This window comes from Lepidochelys kempii, chromosome 1 (assembly GCF_965140265.1).
Source record: "Lepidochelys kempii isolate rLepKem1 chromosome 1, rLepKem1.hap2, whole genome shotgun sequence".
Taxonomy (NCBI): domain Eukaryota; kingdom Metazoa; phylum Chordata; order Testudines; family Cheloniidae; genus Lepidochelys; species Lepidochelys kempii.
Genome location: NC_133256.1, coordinates 32,404,284 through 32,426,945, shown reverse-complemented (window position 1 = coordinate 32,426,945; position 22,662 = coordinate 32,404,284). Strand labels below are relative to the sequence as shown.

General features: G+C 39.0%; 1 pseudogene; it reads left to right on the top strand.

Annotated features, from left to right (window-relative positions):
* The first annotated feature begins 11,951 nt into the window (after positions 1 to 11,951).
* Positions 11,952 to 21,511, top strand: LOC140913640 (collagenase 3-like; annotated as a pseudogene).
* The last annotated feature ends 1,151 nt before the right edge of the window (positions 21,512 to 22,662 follow it).

The window sequence follows — 22,662 nt, the reverse complement described above, 5'->3', positions numbered from 1 at the left end:
AGGCAGCAGGTTTAAAAAAACAAAAGGAAGTGCTTCTCCCCACAACACACAGTCATCCTGGGGAACTCATTGCCAGGGAATGACAAAGTATAATGCATTCAGAAAAGAATAGGTAAATTCATGGAGGATAGATCCATCAATGACTATTAGCCAAGACGGTCAGGGATGCAGCCCCAGGCTCCAGGTGTCCCTAAATCTCCAACTGCCAGAAGCATCTGGCACTGCCACTGTCAGGGACAAGATACGGAGCAAATGGACCATTAATATGATCTAACATGGCCGTTTTTATGTATGTGGCTGTGGTGTCCCAAAACAAGTAGTTTTTATTTAGTTTCACTTGAGATCTGTAAAGGATACAGTGAAAGTTCAACGGCTTCTACAAGCCAAGGAGAATGTGGGGAAAAGTTCTGTCCGTATGGTTCAATGAACAGGACTTTCTTAATCATTTCAGTTGATTCAGGATATTATTTCCAAGAATCAGTCATAGCTCTTCAGGCCAAGAAAGAGTCAGAGGGAAGGGAAAATTTGCCCAAGCATTTAATAAAAAATAAAATACTAAACAACAATACAAATGTAGCCTGCTGTTGTCTTAGTTCCCAAAATGATCACTCACTACACTGATGGGAAAGCCAGAAAACCACTTCTCATGCTCATGTTGCCTCTATAATTATACGATGACAAGTCCAAAACACAGGACCAAGTTCATCCCTGGTGTAACTCTATAGCAACCAATGGAATTACACTAGCAATTAATTTGACCTAAAAATATTATGGTGTCTTTTGCTCGGTCCTTATGATCACAGCTTTTCATCTGTTTTGGGGAAAATAACTCTTCTATTCAAAGTGGATGATATGGTCCTGACCTGGTTCTGATGTAGTTCTCTGAACTTATTCAATGTCTCCTTTACAAATAAGTGCCAGACTCACTGAAGTATTCCAAAAAATTAATCTGTGTTGATTTACAAATATGACAACAGACAGCTATATAGTGTTCTTATAAAATCTCCAATCATTTATCAGATGTTACAGATACAGACAGACTCCAATATGAAGTCCTCAATCCCAAATATCAGAAATGCAAACAGCGACTATAACTTTCCATATTTGTTTAATTTTGTTAACAAAGTAAAGGATAGCTTAAAAATCTGTTACCTATATCTAAAAGGGCAGACTACATTTCCATGTAATAATTATGAGTGAATTCCTCCTAGTACCACATCGTGGCCTATCCTGTGCATAAGGTGTTGTTTAAATATAAAACTTATTTTTCTTAAAGTTCGGTAAGGTACATAATAGGTATCTGTGTAATAAGTAGTGAACTGATCCTATGTTTTGGATCTTGCCCTAAATTTTGCCTGTAGAAAAACAACAGGATTGGACACTAAGTGTTTTAATTGCAAGTTGGCATTTTCCATCCATGACTAACTTAAAATAACAAAACAATATACATAATGAGATGAGGTATTGTGCAATGGTATGAAAAAACAGATCTCAGGCTTGTGCAAATGTTCATTCTATTTTATTGTCGGTATTAACTTTTGCCCTGGAGGCATAAAAATATGAGACTAGTAAGTATTTTAAAAATAAACATTGCAGCTTATCATCTGGTAATCAAATAGAAAATGATTTTTTTTAAATCTTTATTTCAGCTAGTGTTAAGTACTGTACATATAAAACTAACTGTAGTGTATTGGCATGAATGTCTTATTGTATTGGATTTCAGAGTTTATCATTTCTAGCATATGTTATTTATTGCCTTTGTAACAGAACTGTGGGTCATTGGCTGTGGGGAGTGAACCTGGTACCTCTGGATCTTGAGGCATGAGCCGCTGTTGAATGAGTTAAAAGACTTCCACCTGTTACCTATAGGAAACACATTTATCAACTCCTGTATATCTGAGCTACAGCTCGAGGTGGACAGAGTGCCACACTGAGTGGGTGTGGTTTATATCTTTAGGATCTATCATGTTTACAGCTATTCAAGGCAGAAGTTGAAGTAAATAGATCTCAAGTTTTAAATATGTTCATACGTAGTGTGGGTTGATATGCAGTGGTAAACAGCTGCTGTGCCATCTCAAAGCTGGCCCGGTTGCATTGGTGAAGGAAATTATTCTTTTGTTGTTTATAATCTCTGAAGTTCTTTTGGGATCTTTTGGAATGAATTATGTTGTATGTGAGATATTGTTATTATTTCACATCTAGCATTTCATATTAACTTGTTTGCTAATAGGCAGCAAATATTTCCTCAAAGAAGTACAAATTCTCCCTCTCCAGTGCAAAAATTAAACTTCAAGATAAGCAGCAGGTATTCCCTTGCGCACTTTTATTGGCCTAATTATTAGGTGCTGTCTGAGTTTGATGCCAGAATATGACTCATGTTTTGTTCATTAAGCTTCATCCATCATTTTTGTGACATTACAATACAAGAGGGTGAGTCCTGAGACAGCTAAGATTACAAATGCATTTACCTTTCCATACCCGCTATGAGCCACAGTCTCCTTCACCCACCCATTTTACCTCCTCACTGAGTTTAATTGCTTCATATTTCTAACCTACCGCCTACTCGCGACTAGTCCTTCTTTACTCAGGCTTTAGTTGTACAACACAGTAAAACTTGACACCATTACAGTCCTCACCAGCATGGAAAAGTTTTGGAGTTGCTTGGATAAGCATTTAACTTCCTTCTTTTCCCACTCACATTAATTACAAACCAGGCACAATGTATGTAACTAAGGAAAATTAGTCCTCAGGAAGGCCCATACTTTTTTCTAAGGGAAACTCCCCTTTTAGTTTTAATGCACTCCTCCAACAGGAATCCCAGTTGCAGCATAAATAATTTGCTTCACTCTGGCCAGCCTTACAATTTGTGGGACCTTTAGCAATTGGAATTGGGGCAAAGGAAGAAGTGAAATTTCAGGAACAAACTATCAAGCCATGGATTGCTTCTCCATCTAGTTATATTGCTGGGAAAAAAATAACAGCTGCTTGCCTATCTTTGGTTAAGGACAGTCATATCCTTAATAAGGTTCCAACACAAACTTACTTCTTTTACTTTACCACACACTGTACAGAAGAGGATTTATGGCCAAACCTTGGCTCCTGACAGAAACCTAACAGCAGGAAAGGCCTCTCTGCTCTCCATTCACATTCATTTTGGAGACAGCCTAGAATGAGAGGAGGCAACTCCCATGGAAATCTATGGGCCAAATGCAGCAGTGACATAAATGTCACTATAAATTGCATATAAATTGACCAGAAAATGGATGTAAAGTGGCAAAGTAGCATAACATACAGCAAAACAAGATAAGAATATGCTCTTTTCCTTTGACATGTGCATCCACTAAATTCACCCACATATTACACACTGAATGCCAAATTGATGCAACTGACCAATCTGAGAAAAGGCAACAGACTGATCAAATCAAACCAGTGCCGTGTAAATGACGCATTCAACATTTGAGACTGAGATCCAATCTTTGACTACTCTATGAAAACAAATGGAGGAGGGCCCAATTCTGCTCTCTGTTACATTAGTGTAAATCCAGCCTAACTCCATAGGCTTTAGATCCTTTCACTACAGATGGACTCTTTCTCAGACCCCTCCAACAGTACTCTTGTCTTTCTCACCCATTCCTGAGCACTCTACCATCCTCCCAAGCCCATGGTGCATGTGCCTCTCCACTGTTCTACCTCTGATTCGCTGCTTCATCTTGGACCAACTTGCTCATGGTGCCCAGATCCAAGGATACTGCCTTACTGTGCCCCTGAGAACAAGCTCCTTCCAGTATGAGGGGAAAACAGATGTTTGAAAAATGCATCTTTGTACATTTTTCAAAATATTGCCCTATTTAGTACTATTCTCATGTAAAACATGGCTCTTCTCTACTTTTGCTATGCTTTAGAGAATATTGTTTATAAACACTGTATTAAGTAATGATGCATATATGAGAAAAGTTTCTTGCAACCCCCTCCCCCATAAAAAAATAGTCTCATCAGAACTTCCCATGTAAGGGCTTGATGCTGCAAAGATTTATACACCTCAGAAATTTAACTCATGCGAGTGGCCATGTGACTCCAAAAGCTGAAGCTTTAAGAAAAACACTGAACATCACAAGACTTGCTATAAAATCACGAGAGTTGGCAACACTGATTGGAACACGACTACCATTGCATAGGTGTGAGATGCATAGAGGTGTAAGGGGATGCACAGAGGGCATTAGGAGGAATGCCATCCCTTTCCTTAACGTGATGAGGAGATGTGGAAGAACACATTAATCCTTCATAAAAAGATGAGGAAAACTATGAAGCTATCCATTGTGGTTACTGTTCAACTTGCATAGCTGGTCAGTGCTTCGGCTGTGATTGGAAATTAGGTAACTATTAGATTAGACTGGAAGGGCTGATAACTGTTCTGTTATTTATTTTATTTGCAGAGCCCCCACAGCATGCCAGGTGCCTTATAGACATCTGTGAGACCAGGTCCCTGCCCTGAAGAATCGGAATGGACACATTACAAACAAAAGAGGGGATGGGTGAGTAAGGGCTAGGTGAAGAAACGGAAAAGTTAAGCACCCGTGTTGTCAGTTCTACAATTTTTCAAATTTGTTAATGTTTTTCTTTTCAATAGGAGCCTGATCTTGTGATTTGCTGAGAATCCACCATCCCTTTCAGAGTGGACAGCGCCCTTGCAACTGGTAGTCAGACTCTAAGAGTCTGCAATAAAAGTCCCGTGTCACAGAGTGGCTGGCTAACCTCAGCTGAGTATGGCTCACTGGGCAAAAAATGGCTGTATAGACATTTGGACTTGGGCTGGAGCCCAAGCTCTGAAGCCTTGCGAAGGGGAGGGTCTCAGAGCTTGGGCTCCAGCATGAGAACATAAGAGCGGCCATACTGGGTCAGACCAAAGGTCCATCTAGCCCGGTATCCTGTCTTTCGACAGGGGCCAAAGCCAGGTGCCCCAGAGGGAATGAACAGAACAGGTAATCATCAAGCGATCCATTCCCTGTCACCCATTCCCAGCTTCTGGCAAACATAGGCTAGGGACACCATCCCTGCCTATCCTGGAAAATGTCAGAAACCCCACTGATTGAGAGGTGTAAAGCTTGTCAGGGAAAAGCACTTGAAATCAAATTGTGGGGAACAATCCTTCATTAATCGGGCATGTCTGGAGGTTGGTAAATCTCAGGAATTAAGAAAGTTTGACAGTGTGCCCACAAGAAGAGAGAATTCCCCAAGCACACACACTCATCCCTGAGAAGTGCATTGTCTCCAAGGCAAGAATCAGATTCTGTGTGTGAAAGGGACATATATGGCAAAGGAGAACAAGAATACACTGTATAAAGAATCTAGCTATAGGTGTTTAAAGCCACTACATTTCTTTTCATTTGTTGTCATAATTCAGGTGCATAACAACATTGCTGTTTCCAAGATGCTAAGACAATAATGGGCCAGAGTTTAATCAATTTATCCCAGTGTAAATTCAGTGTAGCTCCTTTGACTTCAATGGAGTTGTACTAGGGTGTAAGTGAGACAAGAATCAGGCTCAGCAGCTTTTTCACCAGTACCAATCATAAGGATTTTCACAAAATAACATACACACTTCAAAGTGAAAACAGGTTTCTCTAATAAACATTTTATTTTGTAATTGGAATCCAAATGACACATTAAGCTTTAATGCAAATTCATTTCATTTTCCTTCATGTGGGTCCATAGTTAGTCATTTTTCATTAGAAGAAATCTTAACTGCTTCTGGCAAGCTGTGCCCTCCTCCAAACCCAGATATTTGTGATGAACTCAGGCCATGTAGGAGTGATGAACTCAGGCCATGTAGGAGTAACCAACTTCACTGTGTGTTACGCATCCTCCCCAGTGTCCGTTCCAAAGAATATATGGATTGTTACAAATATCAGCTGTGGGAATTAGACATTTAGCTCAAGTTGTCACAGCCCATGCTTCTAGTTCTGGAAGTCCCAGCAGTTCCTGGTAGTGATCAAGATGGTCATCACTACATTAGAATTTAACTACCTTCTCTACCTATCCCAGCCCCCACAGTATACGACAATTCAGATTAACGGATAGAAGACTCTGGTTGCACTTTACCATACGTACCCAGTATTCAGAAACTTGAAACATTATAGGATATGTGGAAATATTGATGTAAGCAAGTCAAATATATTAACTAGAATAGAAGTGGTTAACTCTACAAACAACCAGCTGCTGTTGTTGGAAGACGTGGCCGATGCAATTAGTGACTGGTAAAGGAGAGCTGCAGCACAAAAGTTCATAGCAGCGTAACATACAGTAAAATGGATCATGTGCCTGAAGACTGGGAGATGAGGAAATGCTCTCCATATTTTTCCTAGCAGTGTTTGCCCATATATTGTCAAATATATATAGGTGTTTAAAAATATGTAGAATCAAGAATCAAGTCTAAAATGGTTGTCCCCTAGTTGCTTTCTTCACTTTCTGCAATGAAGTTTGACCCTTGTTTAACATGAAACCATTTTGCATGTCAACAGTTTGTTTTTGTGCTTTTGGGCTATTATTTATTACTAGCTGCAGAAATGGTGATTCACTGAAAAATATCAGCTTTGAAATGTTTGTGAAAGGTATGCAACACCTTCCTCTCTCTTTTTCCAGAGAACAGGACAAGGAAGTTCCGCGCATTATATGTCTTCCCATTCTTTAATAAACCACAAGTATTGTCTAAGTTTGAGATCAGAGCTTGACTCACAGTATTCAGGTGACTCACAGGGCCTTGTACTGAATTTTATCAGTTCATAAGAGATTAGATTTAGTTCACTTCAATCATAGAAAGCATAAAATTAATTGATCCTGTACAACTGTACACATAAGCTGCATGCAACACAAATGCTTGTTTTGGGTCTCACAGGCAGTTTGTTACTTTTATTGACTTGGTACTGACTTGTAGTCTGAATCCCCTAATGAAAGAATTAGAGAAGGGCCAACTTAAATACTAGATCCAAATTACTACCAAATGTTCAGCTTCTTACAAGTAGCATTTTGAAGATAGTATCAAATAGTCATTTCATCACCTGAAACTTTTTTCTCCCTTTCCATATTCCTGTTTCTAAGCATATTGATCACTACTGTGCATTGCATGTGGTTCAAGTGGAAGGAACCTATATGTTTTTTCTTTTCCGTATTGAGTCGCCATCATGGGGACATCTGGTTGGAACTAGGCAGGTGGCAAGGAGAGCTCATATAGTGATTTGATGTGGAAGACCAGTGCTAATAGACATTACTTTGTTAGACTTATTGGCTGGAGGATTGGACTGCAAAGAACATTTTGCCCTAATTTGTTTTAGAAATGTTATAAATAGGCTTGGAAGGATTAGATTTTTATCAGTAAATGTCAATAAACATCAATTTCACCACACACATAAACAGACGAAAAAATATTTCAATTGATAATAACTGAAATTTACAAATAGACAAAGTAAGAAAACATGCTCCTTGATAACTTCTTAGAGTTTTATTTAAGGATATCTACCTTGTATATTTTGACCTGTGGTGTTGACAGTTTGTGTTTTAATGGTTATAAAGCTTTAACTTACTGAATCTGAACAACTACTGTCATTAAATAATTGTCTGCCCCCGCATAATTTTCCACAATTGTAAACATTTAAATCAATAAAAAAATTAAAAAAGGTTAACAGTTAATATTGACATTGTCCATCAAAATTATAAAACAATACAAATTCTGCCAAGCCTAGTTATGAACAGGGAATACAATTGCCAGCTGTTTGGGATTGCAAGTTTGCCAACGTATTCACTGAGCCAGTTCTTGTCACTGAGCTTTCAGCTAACTTTCTCTGAGGCCTTGATCAAGTCGTTTGGGCTCACATTTTCAAAAGTGCTCTGTAATTTTGGGTGTCTCAGTTTCGGGGCCTGATTTCAGGCCAGAGTTTTAAAGGTATTTATGGTGCCTAAAGATGCAAATAGGCTCCTGATGGTATTTACAAAAGTGTCAGCACCTAAACTACTCAGTGATTTCAAATGGAGTTGGGGGTGTTAGCTTCTCTGAGACTCAGACCCTAACTGTGTAACGCTGGACAGCCATAAATTAATGCACCCAAAATAAAGGCCACTTTTGAAATTTTGGGCCTTACTCTCACTACCTCAGGTTTCCAAATTTTACGTTTTTCTCTATTATATGAATCATCACTTAATTAGCTGACTGGGCTGTCTGAAGATTATTTAATGCTTGTAAAGCCCTTTGAAGCTGTAAGACCCTTTATAAGTGCTAAGTACTAGCATTTTTTCCCACTGTTTTGTTACTAACAACATTTCTAAGAAGGAAACAAACATTTCCATGTTGCTTACCGGGTGGCCACTGAACCATATATCCTATAAATTGAGTCATTGACAGTTTACTTTGTCCCAAATGGTTTTTTTGGAGTCTCAGCTTTGAGCATGAAATTTAGCATTTCTTCCTGTTATTTATTCTTTTCCTGCCAGAGATAATGATGACACACTGTAGTTAGAATTGCCCAACAAGGTAAAACAATCCTTGTGTTTGGAAATTGCATGGAGAAAGCTGCATTCTTGGTGTTCAGTTCTTCCTTTCCTGCTCAGGTTATTCTTGTATTGTATACTTTACAATTTGAATAGAAATCTGTTTTTTTTTTAAAGTGGTGCTCTCTCTATTAGTCGTCTAGTCTTCTAAGGCAACGTTTTCAAGTGTGTCTAAGTGACATGGGAACATAAGTCCCATTTTGAAAAGCAACTTAGGTCCAGAGTTTTAAAGGTATTTATAGTGCCTAAAGATGCAAATAGGCTCCTGATGGTATTTACAAAAGCATCGGAGCAAGTTATATGACTAACTCCCATAGATTTCAATGTGAGTTAGGCACCTAACCTGCTCAGGTGCTTTTGTAAATCCTGCTGGGTGCCAGTCTGGATCTGTAGGCACCTAAACACATTTGAAAATCTGCCCCTTAGGCACTTAGGCACCTAAGTGTCATTGAAAGTCAATGAGACCTTGGTTCCTAAATACCTAAGTCACTTTTGAAAATGTGACTATTAAATGCTTTTGAAATCTTTGTCCCTAAAATTATGAATTTGCTACCATTTGGACAAGCGACTGGCCCACATCAACCCCCTGCCCCCCCAACCTTGAACACCTTCAAATATTGTGTGTGGGGGGGAATAGCATCTGAATTTACATCTAGATCCTAATTTCATGGCTGACCTCTATTTCTATAATGATCTCAATTGCAGATCCCCAGAAACTCTAGAGATTTGAAACTAGGATCCAGATCTAAATGTTGCAGTTTGGTTTCATCTCTATTACATACACTAGATCTCGTCAAACTATTTATTACAAATACCATTGTTTACAAATTTAGCCCCTTTTTTGGAGAGTGATGCTACAAACTATATCAGGGGTCGACAACCTTTCAGAAGTGGTGTGCCGAGTCTTCATTTATTCACTCTAATTTAAGGTTTTGCGTGCCAGTAATACATGTTAACATTTTTAGAAGGTCTCTTTCTATGTGTATAATATATAAGTAAACTATTGTTGTATATAAAGTAAATAAGGCTTTTAAAATGTTTAAGAAGCTTCATTTAAAATTAAATTAAAATACAGAGCCCTCCGGACCCGTGGCCAGGACCCAGGCAGTGTGAGTGCCATTGAAAATCACTTGCGTGCTGCCTTTGGCACGTGTGCCATAGGTTGCCTTCCCCTGAACTACATCAAACTACTAAAGGAAACAAACTCTGACTGCACTGTGGCTATAAGTCTGTTCGACACTCCCCGTCGCATCCCAGTCAAAAAAGGTGTGAGACATGGTTTCACCGAAACTCTTCACAGTCTGCCTCCAAATGGTAATGAGGCAGATGAACTGGAAGGGTAGAATCAGCATCAACAGAGAGCAGTTAAACCACCTCAGATTCGCGGACAATATTGTGCTGATTGCCAAAAACACTACCAAACTACAGAAAATGCTGCGAGAACTCGACCCAAAAAGCAGCAAAGTTGGACTGAAACTTAACTGCTCCAAAACAAAATGTATGTGGTCTGAAACCTTGCCAAAAGCCCAAATAATAGTAAATGGAGAACAAATAGAAGTTGAGCAATACGCCTATTTGGGCCAAGAAATTAACATGTACCACGATCAGGAAGGTAAACTCTTGCAAAGAAAGAAAGCAGGTTCGTGCACATTCAGTTCCGTCAAGGATGTCCTCCAATGAAAAATCAACAAGGCAACACGCGCCAACCTCTTCAACTCAACAGTACTGCCGGCAATGTTGTATGGCAGCGAAACCTGGGCATTGATGAAGATAGAGGAGCAACAACTGTCTGTCACAGAGAGTGTGATGGAAAGAAGAATTCTGGGGATTTAAATCCATGACCGAGTCCCCAAAGAAGTGATCAGACTACAGAGTGGAGTGCAGGATGTTGTTGTTGAAACCAGGTACAATAAAATGCGATGGACCAGGCATATAGCTAGGCACACTGACAATTGATGGACTGCAACTGTTCCCAAGTGGTACTCACGGGAACTGAAATTACTACTCGGCTGACCTCCAAAGAGATGTGAAGATTTTATCATAAAAAGGCATGGCCACACATAGAGACGGAAGGGCAGGATAAGAGAAGAATGGAAGACATTTTGTAATTGATGGAATCTATATGAGGGCTGAAGGACCGATGGATCAAGGTGATCAAGCTGAATCATTTGCAAACCATGCTAGATATTCTTAAAAATGTTTCAGTGTGTCACAAAATAGTACAAATGAGTAATTTCAAACTGAGATCCACTGTTGCCAATAGAACTACTCATTGTGCATATGTTGAAGCACATGCCTAAGTCTTTCCTGTACTGAGGCCTATGTGTCTTTTAGAAGCTATTTATTGCAGTGTTTTACTGTCTGTGGCACAGGTCTGGTCACTTCAGTCATATGGTTTTGTTTCTCATCCCTGATTCGATGACTGGCATATTATAAATGGGGAAATAAAGAGCAGTGAATAATGGCTGACAAATAATGCACTTCCATTATGGATAATCATTTGTGCTGGAAGTCATGGAACTCTTGGAGTTCATGAGCGTTTTGGTGGATCCTGGGAAGTGACAAATAACCTGATTCCAATTAACGATAGCAAACTGAACTAGATGCTTTTATCCACAAAAGAATGACCAAGTCCAGCTTTTTAAAGCTTTAATTATTTAATCTGCACTGTCTGCCTTTTCTCCTGTACAGATCCCTGCACCAACAATAATCCTTTGTGTGCTCTGGGCAGGGTGTGTCATTAAAATTAACAATCAGTGTCAGAGATGTTCAGTGGTCCTGTGTGAAATTGGTGTCCGTCCTCATCTAAATACACACCACAATGTAACTCTAAATGGTTTCCTGGGTCAGTCAGCAGAGAGACCAAAGAAGATCTGTGAACTGGGACTTTAATATCTTTTTACCGTAGAGGTGGTCTCTCCGGTTTAGAATGAGGTACTCTGTGTGTGCTTACTATTGTCACTCACTGCTTGTGTTACACCACTTTTGTAGAAAATAAGCTACCTTCCTTGAGACAGAGCCCTGAAGGAAAAAGAGAGATTACACTGTTTTTAACTTTTAAACCATAGGCTTTGACTGTTTGTAAAAGAATGTGATACAGACCATTTGTGTCCTTGAATTAGAGGGAGGATGTACCAGTATCATGTGGCTAGGAGATGAGTCAAATGCTCAATATTTTTCATTATAAAAGACTATTTCATGATAAAAAGGTGCTCAGCACTATTCGGTAATCAGACATGATGAAGATGTCTGTTTCGTTGCCCTCCTATTCCGTTGCCTGGCACATTGTTTGCCATTGCCAATTCCTAGAATGGCAATATTAGAAACTGATGCCATCATGGATAGTGACCTAGACTCTGCAGAGGTATCTAGCTCATCTAACCCACAAAGCTCCCTTTAATCCAGACGTTGTGCAGAAAAGAAGCTTCGACTCCTTGGCATGTCGACTCCAGCATATGCAGTCACTCTTTGGCCAGGAGATAACTGGCTGGCTGGATTCAGAAACTTTAGATCTCATGAAACAACCAAGATGTGGTGTCCCTGATGTGGCAGAATACAACTTTTTCCCCAGGAAAATCAAATGGCTGACTTATAACTTGACATACAGCTAAAAGGAGTCTGCTATATTTTGCATTTCCCCCCTTGTAGTTCTCTGTTTTTGTTGGGCAATATTTTCCACTGATTTCTATAGCGCTTCAAGAAAAAAAGGGTCTCTTGCTCCCCTGCTGCTGCTGGTATTGCTAAAAATCAACGCTATATAATTTGTGTGCATATATTTACTATATAGCTATAATAATCCAGAAATATTTAAAGGTCTTTGTAGATAATCATCTCAGCATGAGGTTTCAGTGCAATGCTGTAGCAAAAAGGACTAATGTCATCCTGGGATATATAAAAAAGGAATATCAAGTAGAAGTAGGGAAGTGATCTTGCCTCTGTATACTACATTGGTAAGACCACCATTAGAATACTATATCCAGTTCTCCACACTTCAAGAGGGATGTGGAAATACTGGAGAGAGTTTAAAGGAGGGCCACAAAAATGGTCCAGGGACTGGAAAACAAGCCATAAAATGTGAGGCTTAAGGAGCTCAATCTATCCAGCTTATTGAAGAGAAGTCTGAGAAATGACTTAATCACTGTGTATAGGTACATAACACATGGAAAGATATCTGAAGGTGGGAGACTTTTCAGCCTTACAGAACAAGGCATAAGTGGGTGGAAATTGAAGTTCAACAAATTCAAAACTAGATCCAGAAGTCCTTTCTGGCATTTCAGATCATGACATCTGTGCTTAAAATCTCTCAGGTTATCCTTTTCTTGGGCCAGATCTTTCTTCTCTCTTTCTTCATAGTCATTCAGAGTGTCTAATGCTGCAAAATCAGGTTCAAAAAGTTTTTTACTTATCTGTAATGGAAATTCACTCCTGTTTGTTCACTACATGCAAGAGTCCCTTTGAAGCCCATTGGTCTCAGTTTACATCATGCATTAGTATTATTTATTGTATTATGGTAGCTCCAAAAGGTGCCAAGTGAGTTCAGGGCCCCATTGTACTAGGTGCTGTACATACATATATTAAAATACAGTATTGTTATTATTGACCGAGTCCAAGCACAAAAACGTGTAATAGGTTTTGGTTAAGGTGATGAAGTTGGGCAAACTTTAGAGATGGGGGAATCATTTTTAGATGGTAAATATTGCCAGATTAATTCAATTTGGGCTTCTTTGGGTTGAAAATGTCAAAGTTGACTTTGTAGTATTCGGATTGCTAATATTGTCTTTGATACGTAGGTATTGTATTTACAGAGTAAAACTGACTTTAATTTTAAAAAGGTTAGGGGAGCTGAAAGACCACCCCATTAAGATTGTCAAAGAATTGCATGTGATGCACATTATTTGGCCTACTCACAGAGTAAGGTTCTAATTACTTTGAGCAAGGATAGCAGAATTGGACCTTCTGTTACTGGAAAGCAGTGTGGACTAATTTATTGCATAGACACGACACTTTTTCCTCCAGACAGGAGGAGAGGGAAATAGATGTATATAAGTGTCTAACTGGAACTGTTCACCACTTTTCATTCAGAAATTTTTTATTAATAGCTATTTTGCAGCAACAAAATTTTCACAGAAACTCTATTTTCCTTAAAATTTTAGGGGGGGTGTGTTTGTTAACAAAACTAAAAGGTTTTGGTTTTCATCATTGTGATGCTGTTTATTTTTTGCAAATCTTCCCTCTCCCTACTCCCTGAATGTTTTTCTCCAAAAAGCTCTATTTCTAACATTTAACTATGTCTGAAATTTTAATAGTCTTGTTGTTAAACTATATCACAGCTGATTTTAATTAGTCAGTACTTACTTCATCAGCCTTGAACACGTTTAATAAATAATTTTGCTATGAAACAAAACAAAGAGACAGCAAAGGTTTTATTGTACTTGTAAACATTCCTTGCAGTGTGACCTTTATTCAGGACATTGCATTTTACACTTTAGGACAAGCATCTGAAAAATTGCGAGGCTGTGCATCTCACTCATTTCAAATAGTCTGCCATGAGTAGACAGAAAGGTTTTCTAACCCATGCATGTGCTAATGAACAAAATTGTGAATTACACTCCTGATCTGACCCAGGAAGAGGTGGATTAAGCAATCCAGGAGGCATTCAAAGTCTGGACTGATGTGACTCCTCTTAACTTCTTCAGACTCTCCTTCGGCACTACTGACATCATGATCTCTTTTGGAACAAAAGGTGACTGAGGGAAGTAGCTATTAGTGTTTTAAAATTCTATGGGCTACATTCTGTTTTGATTTACACCCTGCACCACTCCAGAGTGGTTTGACCTGGTTACATGCCAGGTTAGAACTTGGTTTCTTGCATTAATCTCATCAGCTGTTTTATGGGGCATTTAACATTCTGTTTGCTTTACAGAGCATGGTGACTTTTCCCCTTTTGATGGACCTTTCAGTCAACAGGCTCATGCTTTCCCACCCGGAGAAAACTTTGGAGGAGATATCCACTTTGATGACGATGAAACCTGGACTAATGATACCAGAATGTTAATAACTATTCAATATTACTATTTATAATACAATAACAACCAGAGGCTCCAGTCAGAACTGGGACCTCATTGTGCTATACGCTGTGTAAATACAGTCCTTGTCTCAAGAGCTTCTGATCTAGTAATAACATCTTACATTTTATAAAGCATTTTCTGTTTTAAAGCACTTTACAAACTCTGTGGGCCAAATCTTGCAACTTTCAATGACTTGGGCCCTGTATTGTGATGTGCTAATGGCTGCCTTTAATGTATCATGTGCTCTCAAGGAGTCAGTGGGGATAGAGGTTGATTAACATTTTGTGAGTCTGGGTCCTTTAATGGAAGTATTGGGTGCCTGGGTGTTGACATACTGAGCAACAATCTGGTCACCCCATCTCAAAAAAGATATATTGGAATTGGAAAAAGTTCAGAAAAGGGCAACAAAAATTATTAGGGGTATGGAATGGCTTCCATATGAGGAGAGATTAATAAGACTGGGACTTTTCAGCTTGGAAAAGAGATGACTAAGGGGGAATATGATAGAGGTCTATGAAATCATGACTGGTGAAGAGAAAGTAAATAAGGAAGTTTTATTTACTCCTTCTCATAAAACAAGAACTAGGGCTCACCAAATGAAGTTAATAGGCAGCAGGTTTAAAACAAACAAAAGGAAGTATTTCTTCACACAATGCATAGTTAACCTGTGGAACTCTTTGCCAGAGGATGTTGTGAAGACCAAGACTATAACAGGGTCCAAAAAATAACTAGATAAATTCATGCAGGAAAGGTCCATCAATGACAATTATCCAGGATGGGCAGGGATGGTGTCCCTAGCCTCTGTTTTCCAGATGCTGGGAATGAGCAACAGGGGATGGATCACTTGATTACCTGTACTGTTCATTCCCTCTGGGGCACCTGGCATTAGTCACTGTTGGAAGACTGGATACTGGGCTAGATGAAACTTTGATCTGACCCAGTGTGGCCATTTTTATGTTCTTATGTTCTGTTGGGTCTGTTAATTCAGTGTTCTGATGTGCACTGCACTGGTGCTGCCTGGTCTCCTGGAGAAATGGCGTAAGAAAGAAAGAAAGAAAGAAAGAAAGAAAGAAAGAAAGAAAGAAAGAAAGAAAGAAAGAAAGAAAGAAAGAAAGAAAGAAAGAAAGAAAAAGAGCAGCATAAATATCCCAATAAGGAGAAAGTGAGGAAGCTGCCAGGACCCCCTTTCAGGGAATCTTGGAGAGAGCCCATCTAGGAGCACAGAGGAGAGTGGAGGTCATTTATGTGCCAATTAAAGGGAGAGTTTTTGTTCATGGGTCCATTATGAAAAAGGGAATGGTTCAGCATGGGTGTATGTGTGCTTTGATGGGAGGGTCTGGGACACACATCTAATTCAGTGAAAGCCGGTGACCCTGCCAGCCACTTTTGTAGTATAGACTGTAAACTGAATTGCTTTGGCTAATTCTGATTTGGCTTTGCTGTCTTGCAGCCTTTAACCTGTTTATAGTTGCTGCCCATGAGATTGGCCATGCTTTGGGACTAGACCACTCCAGCAATCCCAAAGCTCTAATGTACCCTCTTTACACCTACACTGGAACTAGGGACTTTGGTTTTCCTGAAGATGATGTGGAAGGCATCCAAGCTCTTTATGGTATTGTGCAAAAGTTAACTAGCATTTCTGAGGAAGCTCATGTCGTTTTTGCAGTTTCTGTCATGTCTGCCTAACAACATTATTCCAAACTATTTCTCTTTGGCACTTTAACCTCCCCAACTAATCCTGCTTATAAGCAGATGGTCTTTATCACAGAAGTGGAACAGAAGCACTGTGCCTGCTGGGCAAGAGGTAATGGCTTAGTGAACAATGTTTGCAGGTCTAGAAGAAAGAACTGTGAATGCCAAAGCCCCAGAGACATGTGATCCAAACTTCTCAGCAGATGCCATTACAGAGATACATGGGGAGAAAGTAATCTTTAAGGACATGTAAGTAATGTGATGAAATTCATCCCTACCATTTGCATTTCATTTCACAGCTATCCGCTTCGTTACTTTTAAGGCCACAAAACAGGAGATGGTGAGCACATCCTACTGAGGAACCATGTGGGGAACAAAGCTTTCCAAACTTTATCCCCAGAGTACTGCTATTTATTATTTCACCTATGTACCTATGGGCTTTTTGTGTTGAGTGTAAAAGAAGAGGGGGAAGGAAGAATGAAGAAAAAGTAAATTTTTATTGATAATGTTATTTACATATAGCAGAATCCATTAACTGCACTAACACTATCGTGTCGGTGTGCATGGCGCTTTATAGCATTCGATTAAGATGGCCCTGTGCAAAATGCGTGAATCGTTATCTATTTATTTATTTGTATAATGGCAGCACCTAGAGGCCTTAATCAGACTGACCTATTCAGAATCAGCATTAGTTGAAATCTGGCCTGCATTTGTAAATCAGAACCTTTTACTTTTCATGAATTGTTCACCAAAAACTAGGTGCCAAATTTGGCCCCAACTGGAGAGCTACTGATACACTAGGGCTGTTGTGCATCAAGGAATTCTGAGTTTGAACTTTGTTTACTAGGAGAAGTCACATGAGGAAGGTCACATGACATTCTCTCAGTGTGGCCACCATTCCTGCTTCTGGTTCAGGATGAACCAGCAAACCCAGTGCGAACATGCAAGAACTCATTGAACCTTGGCTCGCAATGACATTCAAGCCTGGGAAAACTAGGTTCATTCACACCCAAACTTTATAAGCTTCAGAGCCAACAAACCCATTTAGACAAGTACATGAATGGTCATAAAATAGTCACAAAGCTCTCATGAACAGAACTTGGAAATGTTCTCACAGTGCTAGTTATTGTCATTCCATAGGACATTCCTTACTCTTAACCTATCCCTGGCGTCATCTTAGTAATTCCTAGCACCAAGCTCCTTTGCGTTCTCTGCATATGTCTTCCATTATCTTTTCCCTCTTTAATCTGAAGATCATTTACATAAATCAATGAATATCAGTATAAGTATATATTTTTGCTTTTTAAATTAGATTTTTCTGGCATCAAACCTCTCAGATGACAGGAGAAAATGCAATGGTTATTAATTCAGTTTGCCCAGATCTTCCAAACCAGATTGATGCAGCTTATGAACACCCGAGCAAGGATCTTGTATTGATGTTTAGAGGTAAGTAACTTATCCATTGCCTTCAGACTAGAACTCTATTTTATTTTAGTTCTTATATTGCATTCATGTAACCATCCAAAGTGTAAATGTGGCCATTCAGAGCAGGGACTATCTCTGTGTTAAATATTTGTACAGTTCCTAGCACAGTGGTCCATGACTGAAGGTTAGGTGCTACATAAAAAACAACAAATAATAACCATATGAATGATTTGTCCAATGCTTGGGTATCTCCTTGGATGTGTATAGTCCTTCTTGACTTGGAAAATTAGCTATGTCATTTGTATACAAATGATCAATAACTGATTTTCAAGATGTGAAGGATTGAGCTTTTGAAAAAGTAAATAAAGATTCAACATAATTCCTCACTATTATAGAAAAATATCAAATACTTATTTGTATGCCACCTGTGATAAAGATCATCTCTGCAGGCTGAAAACATTCACTCTACAGGCAGCATTAGGAGTTTTCTTAAGTCCTCATTTGGGCAATAATTTACCAGTAATTAAAATCCTAAATGGTAAGTTTATTACTGTCTTGTAGTTTTTTCATTGAAAACTTAATGCATCAGATTTTCTGTGAGAATTTCTATTTCTTTCTTCCTAAAATGTTTGTTTGAAGAGATTTTACAATGGAGTTGAAAGTTTTCTTTTAAAAATAGCAGCTGAACATACAAAATAACTGTGGTTGGCAAACAAAAACCAGGGCTCGAACCATTCTATTTTCTTTACGTAAATGCTTTAACAAAATATTGTTCTTGTTTCTCAGAATTCCTAAAAACAAACATTTACAGTCACCCTCACCTCAATGGCTACTTTTTTCCAGCTTTCTTTTTTTTCTTTTTTTTTTTTTTTTGAAGGACAGCCTGTCGTCTTCAATCTGCACTGATGATAGCCTTAATTTTCAATGTTAGTGTGATTCAGGAGAATCTTTTGACGTTATCCTGAATTACTTGTGCATCTCACAGCTCCCACTGAAGTCAATAGCAGGTTTTGGCTCTGCAAGGAATGAAGGACAAGACACCAGGAATGTGGTTTAATTAGGCCACAACTTTATTAAGTTACACACCTGGGAACTACCAGCAATAACTCATCCAGTGCAGGTTATCCTTCCTTCTGTCATCTGTACCACCTGGGGGAGGGCTGTCATCAGCTTCCTCCCCCTCCACATAATTAATCTGGTCCCACAACACCGCTGGCACCCCAACACGCTCATACAAGGGGAGTGGGGAGGGAAGAGGTTTGTCTCCTTGCTGTACCTGACATTATGAGGCCCAACCCCATCCCCCACCTTCTTTAGGAGATGCCTTTTCCCAATCCACTTCCAATTCTGGTTTATCAGGGAATCAGGCTTACTACTGAACAAGCACCTGCACTGGGCGCCTGCTAAGTTGCAACAAATGAATTTTACAACCTTACCCTACCCATCATGTCTGTTCCTGTGCTGCTCATAGGAAGGTGTGAAAACCCACATTGCCTAGGCCAGTCTGAAAGTGTGAGAAAAATTCCTTCCCAGTCCTGAAAAGGTGACTAGCAGAATACCCATAGCAAAGCCCAAAGCTCCAGTCCTAAGGGACATGAGTGGGACAGGAACATTTCTTCTCAGCACAGAATGGCACCCTGACGCAGTGGCCTATAAACTCTCCTGTTGTGTGTGTGGGAGCCAATGGGATTTCTATGCACCCTTCTGTCCAACCAGTCAGGCACAGAGTCTCCTTACTCCACCCCTCAAACCCACAAGTAGTGCTGAGTGCCCACAAAGAGAGGAGGAAAAAAGGAGGGTGCAATCCTTAAAAGGGCCAAAGGTTTTCTTTCTCCTGCTGGTCCAGACAAAGCCTTCTCTGAAACTACAGGAGCAATGGGTAGGGGTAGAGGAATTCTATTACCTTGAATAAACTGCTGTCCTAATTCAGACCACAATCCTGAAAACACTAAACACTGGCTTAAATTGAGACAAGTGCAAGCTCAGCTCTTTTAATACAAAGAATTTGCCAAAAGTAGACTGACAAGATCCCACAGGATTGTGTCCTTAATCTATTTTTGGCAACTCCTTCATATTAAAATAGGTGAGTTTATATTTTTACAAAGACCACTTGAATCCTTGGTACCATCTGAATGCATCCCATCAAGAGGAGTTCATGGCCATAGTGCCTGAGTTTGGTTTGAGAAAGGACAGAATCACGTGCCACCCTGGCAGGATTCTCTCAGTTGCTCAGATTCTGCAATAGTGTGTGTGATATAAAAACTTAGATGGGATAGAAAAGTGTAGGGGTTGCTCTTGCTGCTCACCTCTGCTTTTTTGAAAATTCCCCTATTGATTTGGTATCACTAAATGTATAGTTTTCAGAGGAACAGCCGTGTGAGTCTGTATTCGCAAAAAGAACAGGAGGACTTGTGGCACCTTAGAGACTAACCAATTTATTTGAGCATAAGCTTTCGTGAGCTACAGCTCACTTCATCGGATGCATGTAGCTATAGCTCACGAAAGCTTATGCTCAAATAAATTGGTTAGTCTCTAAGGTGCCACAAGTCCTCCTTTTCTTTTTGTAAATGTATAGTGTTTTTCCTTCCATAAATACTTCATGCAGGAAAGAAATTTTGGGCTCAAAAAGGACATGTCATACTTTAGGGCTACCCCAGGAAACTTTATGAACTTGGATTTCCAAGAACTCTCCAGAAGGTAGATGCTGCATTTCATGATACAAAGGCTGGAAAGACCAAGTTTTTTGCAGGAGACAAGTACTGGAGATATAATATTGGTGGGACATAAAGAAGTTGGGTAACCTGCTTGTGTTGTCAATTCAATCCAAATATTTGGGTTCACCAAGGTTAGTGCTGGCTCTATATTTAATATCTCTATTTTAGAGTTTGGGAGGTGTAGAATCCATAGACTTGGAGATCAAAGTCCTCAATTTATCCACAGAACAGATACAGGACAGGCATTAGATGTGCAAGCTTTTCCCTTCCTTCCCACTAATATGTCTCCACCCTGAGCTGTCTCAGCTTAAAATAACTATTGAATCACCATAAATTGGATAATCTGTTTCAATTTGTTTTTTCCTGTTCATTTTTATTACAGCTGTGATGAACGTCATTCTATGGAAAATGGTTATCCAAAAGTAATAGCGAAAGATTTCCCAGGAACTGAAAATAAAATTGATGCAGCATACTGAGAAAATGGTAAATTTTAATGCTAGTAAAAATGCTTTGCCCTAATGGTTGGATGTGCCCATCGACTGACATACAGAAATTAGTGCATTAAAACATAACAAGATCTAATTATGTAAAAGAGGCCTGGTGCTACCAACATAGTGTTGAAATAGATTTTTGTATAATGTAAATATTAGAAGTCTTTAAAATAGAAATATAATGTGTTAGAAAGCTCAAAACCAATGTGGAAAATTAAGTTGTGTACTATTACTGCAGCCTCTGGCTTTTCCTTGTCCTTTTTTTTTTTTTTAAATACTATAAACCAAACCAATTCCTTCCCATTTCAAAGAAGGGTGATCTGAGGTTGGCTGGACTACAAAGTGGCTGTTTTACAATATTGTGATAGCCAGAGAGATCACTGGATATTTTGTAGCTACATTGTTCAAAGTAGCAAAGTGATAATATTTCTACCTTCTTAAAGAATAAGTAACATGATGGCTGTGATGATTCTTAAACTGATTTTCTTTTCTTGTAGGTTCCATCTATTTCTTCCATGGATCAAAGCAATTTGAATATAGCATCTGCCATAAGCGTGTTCTTCGTACTTTGAGTGCAAACTGAATAGTGTGCTGTTAACCCACATCTCAGTCTGTGGGCACGACAAGTGAGGCAGTCAAACATGTCAGACTACTAGTCCTATGGGTTCTAGTTCTTAATGACATAGTCTACATGTATGTACTGTGATTGCCATTAAAAAGTCAACAATTGCCAAGAGATACCACATAGTTAGCACAATACATTCACTGCTGAAGCAAAATAGAAACTATAGTAGCTCAGAATCTAGAATGGGACAGGAATTTTTTGATGAACTGTTTTCCTGTTTTAAAAAAAAAGGTCAAATTGTCAAAACCAAAACTGTTTAAGGAAAAAAAGTCAGTTTTGATGAATTTCTCAACTCAAATTTGTTTTTCAAAAAGTTTCAAAATTGTTGAATCAGCCTGTTTTGACATTTTCAGAATGAAAAGTTCTGGTGTCCCAGCTCAAAACAACTTCTTGTGTTGAACTGTGAATTAATCATAGTAAAAAAAAAATAACTTGTACAAAAACAAAAAATGGCCAAAATAAAAATGAAACATTTTGAAATGATTGAAACAAAACATTTTGATTGATCCAAACTGAAATGTTTATGGTTTGTCAATGTGCAAAAATTTTGGAGATTGAATTTTTGTCCTGATTCATGATGGGAACATTTTTTGAAATCTTAAATGTTTTCCAGGGACAGGAAAACCGTTTCCTAACCAGCTCTATTAGATACCACTGACAACTGTCTGCAAGTGAAATGAGGATGCAGTGGTTAGACCAGGACACTAGAACCCAAGTGTCCTTGGTTCTATTCCCAACTTTCCTTGGCTCTGGTGCTGCAACTGGATTCCCATAAGTGGGTGGAGCCCCACTAAAATGACACAGATGCAGCTGTTTGCCTGTATAATTTCAGTTGCAAGAGCACGGCCCTTATGTGTGACCTGGGGCAGGCTACTTACCTGCTCCATACTTACTTTTACTGTGCTGCAAAATAGGCCTTTTACTACTTTCCTATCTTACAGGGATGTTAAGAAGAAAAGTGTTACTGGATGTGGTGAGCTAGCCCTAAGTATTAGAGATGTTTCTATTTTAAAGTTAACTTGCTATAGCAGAGGTTGACAAAGTGGCCTATTCACTTCTATTTGTTTTTCTAAAGTTCACTGTTTGCCAGCTTAGGGTCACATAAAAAA